The following is a 13,850-nucleotide window of genomic DNA, read 5'->3' as shown; positions in this document are numbered from 1 at the left end:
TTTGCTGCTTTCGAGGGTAGATTTGGTTTATCACATTCATTGAGGTTGTAGCTCAAAGCGTTGGACAGCTAACAGCTTCCTGCCACTAAGGATTCTCTTCAGACACAGTACGAATAAGGACAGATTATCGGTATGCTGATGACACATTCCATAGCTGTCGGAATAGTTTAGATAGTTAATAAGACTCACGAGTGGTAGAGGTCAGTTCTCGATTACCAATTTAAGCACCGGCTAATAAAAACACTGATAAAAATAATATTAATCGCAGAATTAATGCGATTTATAAAAATAAATACGTAATTTTTCAAATAAATCAAGCCAGATTTCGAGTTAAAAGTATTTATTTTTAAAAATCCTGATTTTTTATTGCTTAGATGGGACGAGCTCATAGCCCACTTGGTGTTAAGTAGTTACTGGAGCCCATAGACATCTACAACGTAAATGCCGCCATCCATCTTGAGGTATAAGTCTCAAGTACAACGGCTGCCACACCCTTCAAACCGAAACGCATTACTGCTTCACGGTAGAAATAGGCAGGGTGGTGGTACCTATCCGTGCAGACTCACAAGAGGTCCTACCACCAGTAATTACGCAGACTGTAATTTTGCGGGTTTGATTTTTATTACACGATGTTATTCCTTCACCGTGGGAGTCAATCGTGAACATTTGTTGGGTACGTATTTCATTAAAAAAATTGGTATCCACCTGGGATTCGAACACCGTTGCATCGCTCAACACGAATGCACCGGGCGTCTTATCCTTTAGGCCACGACGACGTTAAACATACTTTTACATAGCAGATATTAAACCATTATAGTGCGTTTTAATCAGGAATAACCACTGAAGATCAGGTGGGCCGTGAGCCCATTATGATAAAGACCTTCAAACTCATGATTGCCTCGTGGAAGAAATAGGCAGGATGGTGGTTCTAATCATCGGTTCCCGTACCTTGTTATAAATACGCAAAGGATAATTAATAATTTCTCATACCCGATCCTGTAGGCCGAATGGTAAACAGTCGACGTCGCCTAAAACACGTCATTACGGATCCTCCCGATCTATTAACGGTGCTTTTAGGTACCACAAGCACCGATCACCATCCTCGTCGAACCCGTCGCTTGCGACGTAGGGCTCGACGAGCGAATTCATTTATAGACACAGCCCACTGAGTTTCTCGCCGGATCTTCTCAGTGGGTCGCGTTTCCGATCCGGTGGTAGATTCTGCGAAGCACTGCTCTTGCTAGGGTCAGTGTTAGCATCATTCTGGTTTGAGTCCCGTGAGCTCACCTACTAGTTAAGTTTACGCTGAAATAGCCTCTCAAGGCTATCATCAGATTAGGTAGGGAAAAAAAACAAAAAAAATATATCTAAAAATGTAATTGACTCACCGTAATTTTGACAAAACAAAACATTTGGCCACAGAACCATCAACTATTCAGCACATACCGAACGAATAAATATTGACGAAATATGAATTAGAACAAGCGAACATAACGATAGTGGAACGTTATCGCGAACAAATTTTTTTTTTGTTGTAAATTCAGTATTTTATCAAAAACCTAGGCTTCCTGATATGTTATCTTTTAGGTTTCAGTGCAGCTAGTTCTGTAATGTATAAATACAACGTTTTTTGAATATGACGTCAATCAATCGAATCCGTTTCTTTCGATTATACTTCGGTGGGCTTTTATTTATCTAAACGGCCTTGGGAAACAAGGAAACAAATCAGTATGAAGGATCTTGTTAGGTTGCCTTTCAGTGGATAAAGACAATATACTTTTCTTTGTTAGTTCGTCACTGACTCTAACCACACAAAAAAATGTAAACGAGGTCTCCAAGCAACGAATTTATTCAGAAGACAGTGTTGATGGAAGTTTGAGATTTGTACCCCCCAACGGTCGAAGCGAGAGACTATAAAAACCAAATGATCTTGAGCCATAAACCACTTGAGGTAAGAGCCACGGGCCTTATGCGAACGTCAATTTCGGATTTACTTTGTGTCGAGCTGCCCGAGATGTTGAGTAAGTTAACTTGAGATTTTGGTGTGACCAAGCATTGACACTCACTATTATGGCTTCATCTATCAGAGCTACCGAAAATCAACAGTCTGGATGCATTATATTTAAAACAAGACAACAATACATAAAGAATACGACAACGCAATCATTAAAACTTAATAAATGAGTAAATTATCTATATATATAAAAATGAATTGCTGTTCGTTAGTCTCGCTAAAACTCGAGAACGGCTGGACGGATTTGGCTAATTTGGGTCTTGAATTATTTGTGGAAGTCCAGAGAAGGTTTAAAAGGTAGATAAATATGAAAATGCTCTGAATTAAATAAAAATAACAATTTTGTTTTTCCTTTGATGCGTCCCCCGTCGGACGGATTCCTTTTATTTGTTTTAAGTTTATTTTATACAAATGTTTAGGTCTTTTATTGATCGATTGAGGCACAACGAAGTCTTATGCTATACCTGTAGTAACAAGGATATAAAAATCGCTATGTACCCTCAAAGGTCAAACTGTCAATTAGTTTTGGTATTTTGTTTTGGTTTGTTTATTACTTACATTTTTTGTTTCTAGGTTTTGTGATATTTAATGTGTGTTAAACAATTTAATAAGAGTTAGGCTGCTTACTTAACAGATGTTTAGGGAATTCTAGAGGATATTGACAAATTCTGGTTTCGTTAAAATTTAAAATTAAGTCACAGTGTATTACGCAAAACAGTATCTCGACTAACCCGCGACTTACGTTGATCGCGTTGACCGATATACGTCCTTCGAACTAAAGTATAAAGATCATTTTTTACTGTCGAAATGCAGATTGCTTATTGTTATTTTTCCTGTACAATTTTCTAACTATATTTCATTAATTGTTTCAAATAGAACTTTGAATAACGATGACACAACATATAGTTGACATAGTTTGAATAAAATTTAGGTTTTTTTTTTGAAATAAACAGCGTGGTGATACGACGCATCACATTTGATTCCGTGATCATAATCGAGTATATCCATGAAGTTATGTTACTGGTTTATCCATTTACTTGGCCTGAGTTGACATTTCGCTTGTGTCAGTGTGACAGTCGATCAGCTGATTAAAATAAACGCCGCCATTTTGCCTCCGAGTATTATTAAAGAGGGTAGTTTTAAAAGGTATCTAAGGCAATCGATGTAGACTTTTTGGCGGGAACGCGAGGTGTGAAGTTGTGTGATTTGTTTTATTTTGTCTATTTAGTGTTTCTTCAGGTTTAAATATGTAATAACGTTGGTTTGTTAACTGTTTAATATCTGTGAAAGTGCACAAATGTGGGAAAATGAAACAAAGCCGCTGGACGTAGCCTCTCGGGATCCTCCAAAAAGCCCACTGAAAAAGTCTCAGTAAATAACCACCCCATATTTCATCCCATATCATTTCATTTCATCTCAGTTGAATAATGTCTCAAATTAATCATCTTCATTTCATTTCACTCCATATTATCATTTTTCATAAAAATAAGAATATAAATTAAAATAAGACTTGACCTAAAGATTTTAATTATTAGGTCATAAAATCCCCTAAAAAAAGCAAACGATGTTAAGTTTTAATATTAATGACAATATTTCAGAAGTTATCAGTTAATAATATATTGTGGGTAGACTTCCCGCAAGTTCAACTGATGACCTGGTATGGTTCGCGAGACAGTAATAATTATTTAGTTGAGGATTACTTCCAGTAGACAACTTCTTTCCATCGAAGACGACGATGACACAAATGAAATTTAATGAAAATAGTGTTTATATACGATGCAATTTTATTTTTATTTTTATTGCTTAGATGTGTGGACGAGCTCACAGCCCACCTGATGTTAAGTGGTTACTGGAGCCCATAGACATCTATAACGTAAATGCGCCACACACCTTGAGATATAGTTCTAAGGTCTCAGTATAGTCACAACGGCTTCCCCACCCTTCTAACCGAAACGCATTACTGCTTCACGGCAGAAATAGGCGGGGCGGTGGTACCTACCCGTGCGGACTCACAAGAGGTCCTACCACCAGTAGTCACAACGGCTTCCCCACCCTTCTAACCGAAACGCATTACTGCTTCACGGCAGAAATGGGCGGGGCGGTGGTACCTACCCGTGCGGACTCACAAGAGCTCCTACCACCAGTAATTACTTTATTAGTCCAAGTTAGTCAAACTGAAAAATATTTGTAGGTATCTAAGTTTGGTCTACAGAGACACGGAATAAGTGTGGCACTTTGGCACTTTAATAAAATAATAAATTTTAACATTTCAATAAAACCACCTGTACAAATAGCACTTAATAGATTCGCCAAAAATGGCCTTAGAATTTTGTTACCACAAGCGTAAGTGCAAACAGTTTTAACCCACTAATACATATTCTAGTGTAAAAATTTCAGTATTAAAATTCGGATGCAAATACTGACAAATGGAAAAAAAATACAGTCAAAGAAAATCGAGTTTGAAAATTGAATCTAATTTGTTCGGAGGCTGCTTCTTGATTGCTTCTAGAATGGCACAGACGGGATCGTAATGCGTTTTGCAGACTTAATGACTTTCTACCAATTAAATGTAAAAAAATGTATTTTCCGTGACTAACTCGCGACAATGTCTACCGCTGTGTAAGTAAGCCTCGTTTGAAGAAGGGCATGTCATTGCAAGAAGTTAATTGCGGTACTTAAATTAAAGAAGATGATGAAGAGTTCCGCTCCGGTGGTGCGAGGTGCAATAAGGAGATAGATAATATTCAATAATTCCTCTTCTTACATTGTACTTGATGGGGACAAGTATGACATATAACAGTAAACTAGACGATGACCGAGCTTTGCTCGGTTTTTTTTTTGATAACGCCATCTTGTTGTGTCTTTAAAGCGGTTAGTTGTCCTCAATTAAGAAAAATAGTATTATTATTCGCCAATAGATGTCGGGAAGAGTTGATTATTGAAAACACGAATAAAACAACATTTTCTGAAAATAAATCGTAGCTAGATCGATTTATAGCCCTCGAAATCCCCTGTATACTAATTTTTATCAAAATGCTTCGGAGGTTCAGATTATATATTTATTAATATACAAGAATTGCTCGTTTAAAGGTATAAGATTAGCTTCGATCTTCTTATATAAATGAATCGGTATTAATGTTTAATTATACTTTAGAGCACGCAGTTAAATAATATGAAATTTACAAAAAAGAGAACAAAATATGTTCATAGCCGGATGGTACGTGGCAAAAAAGATCTCTGGAAACGGACTGTGGATGACCGCAGTGGCTCCAGGTAGTATGGATGAACTCTACTCCGGTGGCGGGCGGTGCGATGGTAAAAACGAGATGCTGGTATCATCTCGAACAATTCCTCAGAGCACTCCCCATGGAACATACGGTACAAAATACAGAGGGAACCGAAGTCCCTCCGCAGACCCAGAGGTTCCAAACGAATGCGTAGATATAGCCTCGAATCGTATCACGATAGTAATAGCGTACTATTAGTTGTAAGTTTTAGAGGTGGGTAGGTTGTCACTACCTTTATAAGGCAACGCGAACTAACGCGCACACTCTGCGTTGTGACTCGGTCGAACGCAGACGCTTTGTTGGGTTGTATTATTTGTACGAAAGTTTTGTTTTCTATTTTTATTTGTGCTTATCTTTTGCGTATTCGAGCTTAATTACAGTACGAATAAGTTTTAATTTCAATAAACCCTGAATTGTGAAGATTCATGATAATAATTAGGTATTTGTACATTGGCTCCGTGGGTCGAGCAATTGTCATTTGAAAATAACCCTTATCGCTGCGTTGTTATGAACTAGTATTGGCTGAAGCGCGATTAACTATTTAAAATATTTGCAATGAAAGACACAATTGTTGAATGTCTAAATTTTTAGAGTTATCTAGTTAATGCTCAGTGTTATCAGCGGTGACCCGCTTTTATCGTATGTCTTAATTAAAGTTTTATTTTTTGGTATATTTCGTTTTTCCGTTAACTTTGTTATTTTATGTGTCATTGCAATGTCGTTGTGACATGTGCTTATTGTACTATTACGTACGCGAGAACTGCCTCGCACTTCTGTGTGTGATGATGCTTGATGCCTTGGACTACGTGGATGCGAGTTACGATTTTAAGCCAAGTGACAATGGTATAAGTAGAAGGAAAACGCGTCTACCCAACTAGCTGCGTCACAAATGACTTTATTACAAGAATACCTGAGATGACGGACCTTCTCCGATCTACACCACTGAATAGACCCTTTAAAAACCTAAATAAGAAGTGGAAATAACAAGAGTAAGAACTGATCGAAGCAGATCGAACTGGTAAGCAGCGGCTTGGCTCTGCCCCTGGCATTGCTGAAGTCCATGGGCGACGGTAACCACTCACCATCAGGTGGGCCGTATGCTCGTCTGCTTACAAGGACAATAAAAAAAAAAGAGAGTAAGCCGGATATTTTTCGAAAGCAACATTTTCGTGTGTTCTTTAAGTGTTTCAAACACCTTTTTCACTTGTATGATAGCTACTAACTTGAGAATCTTAAAATCTTCTATAAAGCTGTTTTACACTTGTATAGGTTATACGTAGGACCTTCAAAAATAGACTTTCGGTCGTCAGCAGAAGGTCTTCAGGTCTCGTCCAGCTGCCAACGGATTCATTTTAATGCCTTAGATCGCCTCGTGCTGGCCAAACGGTTAGTAACCTCGGGTCATCTGGCCAAACTTTTAAAATATTAAACAACGTGCAATAACTTACGTAATTCATACAGTTTGTCCGCCAATCTTGAGTTTTGGGAACTGTAACAAAAAAAAGTAATGGTCTTATCATGTTTTTTTATTTAAAAATTTTTATTGCTTACATTGTTGGACGAGCTCACAACCCATCTGGTATTAAGTGGTTACTGGAACCCATAAACGTCTACAACGTAAATGTCGCCACCCACCTTGAGATATGAGTTCTAAGGTCTCAGCATGTTTGGTAATAAATTAACGTGTCTTGTATGTATCGAATTAGGCCGTGCTTACGCGACTTACTTTGAAAGCATTTTGTCACTCGATTGCGGAAAAATATTTGACTAATCCACATTACAAGGTCATCGAACTTGGACGAGGAAAAAGCAGTGATTCTATGAACTAATAAAAAAATATCTCTTCTCCGATAGTTGATGTAAGGGTTACAGAGGTGACTTTGCTTATGGTACAGGGTGTGGCGTTAGGGGTTTCCAAAAACCTGTTATATTTCTACACCATTCCATTTAGACCGCGCGCTTCGCGTTTAAGTCGTCGTGGCCTAAAGGATAAGACGTCCGGTGCATTCGTATCGAGCGATGCACTGGTGTTCGAATCTCGCTGGCGGGTACCAATTTTTCTAATGAAATACGTACTCAATAAATGTTCACGATTGACTTCCACGGTGAAGGAATAACATCGTGCAATAAAAATCAAACCCGCAAAATTATAATTTGCGTAATTACTGGTGGTAGGACCTCTTGTGAGTCCGCACGGGTAGGTACCACCGCCCCGCCTATTTCTGCCGTGAAGCAGTAATGCGTTTCGGTTTGAAGGGTGGGGCAGCCGTTGTGACTATACTGAGACCTTAGAACTATATCTCAAGGTGTGTGGCGCATTTACGTTGTAGATGTCTATGGGCTCCAGTAACCACTTAACACCAGGTGGGCTGTGAGCTCGTCCACACATCTAAGCAATAAAAAAAAAAAAAAAAGCTTACTAGAGGGCGCTAGGGTAATGATTGCAAACGGGCGCTACATTTGCTAGAGACTCCTTTGAATAGTTGAAGACGAAAAAGCGATATCAATCGATTAAGTACGTTATTAAGACTCGCTACCACATTGTTAAAATCATGAATGTGAACCCATAGACACAGCCCACTGAGTTTTCGCCGGATCTTCTCAGTGGGTCGCGTTTCCGATCCGGTGGTAAATTCGGCGAAGCACTTCTCTTGCTAGGGTCAGTGTTAACATCACTCCGGTTTGAGCCCCGTGAGCTCACCTACTAGTTAAGGTTACGCTGAAATAGCCTCTAAAGGCTATCAGCGTAGGTAGGAAAAAAAAGTGAATGTAATTTTTGTTTTCCTACTGACGATATATGAATATGAACCAGCCTTATAAAACGTCTTTCCAGTGATCCAGTTCCAATTGTTGGTGATCAAAACGCACTTTCTTTGAACCTAGTACAGACTTCAGCTCTTTCAAAGGCTTACCAAATAAATTATATGGTTAATTTCTATTTGTATTTGTACTATACCTTTAAGAGAGAAATAAAAATAAATTATTATTATTATTTATTATTATTATATATTACTCATTTAATAGGGTATCGGCATATAGGTTACTTCTATCTATCTATCTCTTAGATATCTTCCGGAGGGGATGGTGAGGCAGTGCTGTTCTCGTCGCCATACAGCTGTGGCAATATCGATTCATAGACGTCTAAATATTGCATCGTACTAATTTTTCTAAATTCAATCAACAGATAGGTGGTAGGACATCAACTGGTGGTAGGACCTCTTGTGAGTCCGCGCAGGTAGGTACCACCACCCTGCCTATTTCTGCCGTAAAGCAGTAATGCGTTTCGGTTTGAAGGGAGGGGCAGCCGTTGTAACTATACTTGAGACCTTAGAACTTTATCTCAAGGTGGGTGGCGCATTTACGTTATGGATGTCTATGGGCTCCAGTAACCACTTAACACCAGGTAGGCTGTGAGCTCGTCCAACCATCTAATAAAAAAATAATAAAAAAATTATTAAAAAGTTTTTTTTTATTTTTTTATTGCTTCGATGGACAGATAAGCTCACAGCTCTCTTGGTGTCAAGTTATTACCGGAGCCCATAGACGTCTACAACGTAAATGCCATTCACCCTCATAAACCCACCTTGAGAAATGAGTTTTAAGTCTCAGTTTTTACAGTATAATTAATGAGTCATAGAAACATTTATAGAAAAACAGAGCCAATATTCAGACTGTGTATCGATCACCTATTTTATTACTGCGTGCTTTAAACCCGATGCCCTTCGATATTACCGTTATAAAGCTCGGGACTAATTTGTTGAATCGACTCAAGCACCACCTATCGCAACTAAAAAAGCACAAAGTTTTATTCCAATTACGATATATTTAAGAGCACTCCGAAGCTCCCCGTCCACTTTTGAATCGCGATAATGTAACGAAATCCAAGTACACAGCGAAAGTGAAGCCGGTACATAATTCGGAGGCTTCTAACCATTGTAAAGTTCCCACTGAACCCGGAAACATAAGCCTACACATTATGTACATATGACTAAAACGGTCCAATAGCGTGAAATGTCAAAGTTCAAACGTCCAATCAGACGGCGCACCGTAGAATCCGAACTATGTAGGCTGTATTCGAGAGTGAAATCTGACCAATCATGTGTGTCAAGAACGCGTGTGGGTTACGTGTTAGAGCGTCTTGTCGCGATGTGTGCGTGCGTAGGCTTTGTTTTCGGGCGTGTGTTTTGATAATTGCTAAGGTTATTTTCCGGGACAAGTTTCTCATTGTGCCCTCGAAGATTTCGATAAGCTTCCGCGGTTTGTTTCCGTTATTTTGTCGTTAAATAAATCGTACGACGAAATTTAAAACATCCGGTGTTGTAAAAAGTTGTGAAACTAATGCGATGTTTGATGACATGCGAAAGCTCTACGACTTTTTTTTTTCTTAACCAGGAAATGCAATTTATTCGTTTGACCTCGAAAGTAATGAACGGACATGAATCACTTATATTACCTAGATAATGTATTAATGTGTAAAATGCTGTGATTATATGTCATTAGCATATTCCTTCAATCAAGACACGTAGATATTTATCATCAGTAATTTCAGAGACAAAGCCAAACCGCCAAAGCCTCAGCAGCTACAAAAAACCGGTCCCATGTCACAGATAGTCTTTAAAATAGCACCCAATATCCCAATACCTCTTTCTTGACCATTCCAATCTTGTATACACTTGCAGCCAAAATGTCTGTCGTCATTTGCTACCAAAATTACCTTCAGAGCATCAGTGCATAGTCATAAAACACAAATATTTCTTTATTTCCTAAGCACAAAATGCTCACACAAATATAACTCGGCACAAGGATATTATTGTTGAAGAATATTGATAAGCGTCCAATAAGTACGCTGCATTTTATTTCTATAAGTTTTTTAACCTCGATTCATTGAATTTGTATCACAATAAGTTAATTATGTAATTAATGGAGTCGTTTAATTGCGATCTTGCATCAACTTTACGTTTTCACTAAAGACTTCGATGAAGAAATGGTTTATATTGTGGGTCCGTCCGAGTAGAGGGAGCTATATTTCTTTTGACGTCACACACGAGGTCTTCAAGTCAATATGAACTGTATTTCTGGATATTATAACGTGCATTTTTCAACACATCCTCGGAGTTGGATTCTGAGTTTCAATGGTGTAGCAGTAATCTGTCGTAACATCCAGAGCTCACACTCGTGCTTACAATAAACACAACCTTCATCTACATTTTTTCTTTTTTTCATTTTCTATTTATAAGTAGCTTTAATTAAAACTAAAATTTTGGACCCCACATAGTGGGATAAGGTGGAGAAAAAGAAGAGGAGAAGAATTAAAACTAAAATTATGTTTTCATAATTATTAATACATCATAATTACAACAAAGTGTTCTTTGATTGTATAACATTTCTTTACAAGTTTATTTATTTAGTTTGATTGATTTTTTTATATTTTTTTATTTGATATTTATTATTATTTGATAAATTGATTTTACGGATACGATTTTAATGCAATGCTATGCCTTCGTGAGCACTAGTGCTGTACGTAACGATGAGATAGGCGTCTCTGAGTCTAACAGTGGAATGTGGTATGCGTTTGGTTTATGACTGTCCACGTCTCACTGAGCTTTTAATTTTTTCGGTCATAATAGATAGGTGACAGTGTATTCACGAGTGCTCACGACAGTCAATTCTGTTAACAAAATTTGTACTAAGTTAATGACATGTCCAAACGGCGTATGTCATGTCAAAATAAAACAATAACTGGGTTTTTTAGGTTAAAATAAATCACCCAGCCGACATGATATTCAAAAGCGTGCATTCACATTTCATATTTACTTAAGCAATGTTAAATTTAAATACAAAACGTATCTGTGTTAAATGCAATATTCGCAAAAAAGTAATGCCTATATCAAAAGGTTAGGTTCTCGCGATAAGAGTGCAGTGAGTGCTAGGGATGTACGTACGTGCACTTATCGATAGATTTTCATCGATAACGTTCGAACTATCGACACCCGTTGAATTCTTTTTGTCGCCGATTCGTATAGTTTTTCGTTCATGGGAATGATTTAAAAACAGTTTTCTTTTATGTATGCGCTGCGCTATTTATTTTGTATCAAAAATTAGCCTACTCAACTCCTGGCTGGTTTATGCAATGAATTGTCCACGATTGACTTTCACGATGAAGGAATAACATCGTGTAATAAAAATCAAACCCGCAAAAATTATAATTTGCGTAATCACTGGTGGTAGGACCTCTTGGGATTCCGCACGGGTAGGTACCACCACCCCGCCTATTTCCGCCGTGAAGCAGTAATGCGTTTCGGTTCGAAGGGTGGGGTAGCCGTTGTAACTATACTGAGACCTTAGAACTTATATCTCGAGGTGGGTGGCGCATTTACGTTGTAGATGTCTATGGGCTCCAGTAACTACTTAACACCAGGTGGGCTGTGAGCTCGTCCATCCATCTAAGCAATAAAATTTTTTATCTAATTTAAAGTCTTAATTAATGTGTACTTTGTGGCAGTAGCCATCAGAGAACACAAGATATATTGCCAGATGCCTGAATCTCGCTTACGATCTTTTTAAGATAAGCTTGCATGTATACAAGTTCCGAACAACAACATTCGGAGCGTCGGTCTACCGAGCAATACCAGCCGCTCAGTGGAAGATCTCTCTCCGTCGTATATTCCCACATACTTATTCACATTTAAGAATCCGACATTTCTCAGAAATGACGTCCTTAAGGAAGGAATAAACTAAAGCTTGCTAACTTCTACCGCCAAGCTGTTCAGTCTGGTCGGAAGGATGGAACTCCTATCGAGTATTAAAATGTAGACTTAATACGGCAACAATTCCAAAATATGACATTTAAATGACATCTGCTTAATAATATCGACATGTTGAGAATATAATGCCCATCCCTAGCCGTGGGTAGGGCCGCTTATCATTGCAAGAGATTGCGATTGATAGCCGGAGATAGTGCGATCAGAATTAGATGTTAGACCAATAAGGGACTGTGTTCTGCACTTTGCATTTTATCATTATTTCGCTACGACATTCCGAATAGATTATGTTTATGAAGATTATGATTATTCAAGGGCATATATAACTGTAGTGATTTAGAAGCTAGCATGCATATACCTGGACCTGGAAGCGCATTGCCTGGAGGGCGGTTGTCGGGAGCATGGGCGACCTAACAGGTCCTACTGCACATACAGCGTCAACGCAACCACGACCACTCTGACAAGAGTGTCCGACTGAGAAGAATGCATATACTATACTTTATTGAACGACATAGAATATTGTATGTTTTATCGGCTAAAACAGCTTAGCCCATTTCCATCTCGAGGAAGTCTGCTTTCCGATTTCTAAGGTGTAAATAATAGACCTTAAATTGCCAGGTTGTAGCAATGTGATATACGTAGACTTTGTTCACCACTTAACGCGAGGATGGTCGTGAGCTCGTTCAGATATTTATGCAATAAGAAGATAGGAAAGTTTTTTTTATTGTTTAGATGGGTGGACGAGCTCACGGCCCAATTGGTGTTAAGTGGTTACCGGAGCCAATAGACATCTACAACGTAAATGTCGCCACCTACCTTGAGATATAAGTTCTAAGGTCTCAGTATAATTACAACGGCTACCCCACCCTTCAAACCGAAAAGCAGTACTTCACGGCTGAAATTTGCAGGGTGGTGATACCTACCCGTGTGGATTCACAAGAGGTTCTACCACCAGAGAGTGAATTGTTAATTTAAATTTATAAAAAGCGTCACTCATTGAAACCTTTTCTTTTTCTTGAATACAACGCCCGGAGTCGTCACTAAGCTATTCGGAAGCAAACCTCAAATTTCAAGTTGGGTGGTTTTTACTTGGTAAGTTTAAGTATTTTTTGCAATTTCCAATAACTCGACCGCACACTAAGCTACAAATATTCACATCAAGCCAGACCTACAGTGAACCGAAGCCGTTGCTTTACTCCAATTACTATTTATCATCTTATCTTCGCGTTATGAATTCTCTGAAAAATATCGTTTCTACATTATCCGCGAATAGACCACACATTAATTTTATTCGTCATCGCCACGTTGAAGACCGGAATCGGACTGATCAATATAGATATTGGTTTCAACATTACTCTCTCTTCTTCCGGTAATCGCAGCCGACATTACATTGAGGAAATTTTGATACTTGTAGGTTTGTATTTAAAAGGGTTGGCGTCTGTTGGAGTTCAACTTTTTTAACTTAACAACGGCTGTGAAAAATTAGTACGCCATGAAATGAAAATGAATATTCTGAAGATAAAAATCATCTAACTTAAATATATCGATGATACTTAACCTAATATTTCGGCGTCGGAATGTCTGTGACGAATTAATATTCGCTGCAAATTTTAATGAATTGCTTTTGTTTACAAATTATATCGGCGTGGTATTTGAACTAAATTTTATTATCCGACAACGGCAACACCGGAGGAGGTTTATGATTTTAATACCGGACCAGCGTGGAATTTTTTTTGTGTTAATTAACAGACGACTGTGATTTGCAGAGTCAGATGCTAACCAAAATCT

At 38.3% G+C, this 13,850-nt stretch overlaps 1 protein-coding gene across 14 annotated transcripts in view; it reads right to left on the bottom strand.

Annotated features, from left to right (window-relative positions):
- Br-c (broad-complex) overlaps positions 1 to 13,850 on the bottom strand; it is a 182,779-nt gene that overhangs the window by 36,095 nt on the left and 132,834 nt on the right. For 11 of the 14 annotated variants that reach the window (NM_001043511.1, NM_001111334.1, XM_021346252.3 and 8 more), the window contains 1 exon segment: positions 6,750 to 6,790. The exons of 1 other annotated variant lie outside the window; for it this stretch is intronic. The gene's annotated coding sequence lies outside the window, so the exon portion shown is untranslated. 14 annotated transcript variants of the gene reach the window in all.

The sequence above is a fragment of the Bombyx mori genome, chromosome 8 (assembly GCF_030269925.1).
Source record: "Bombyx mori chromosome 8, ASM3026992v2".
Lineage (NCBI taxonomy): Eukaryota > Metazoa > Arthropoda > Insecta > Lepidoptera > Bombycidae > Bombyx > Bombyx mori.
The sequence above is the reverse complement of the archived record's forward strand: the minus strand, read 5'-3'. Positions and strand labels throughout refer to the sequence as shown.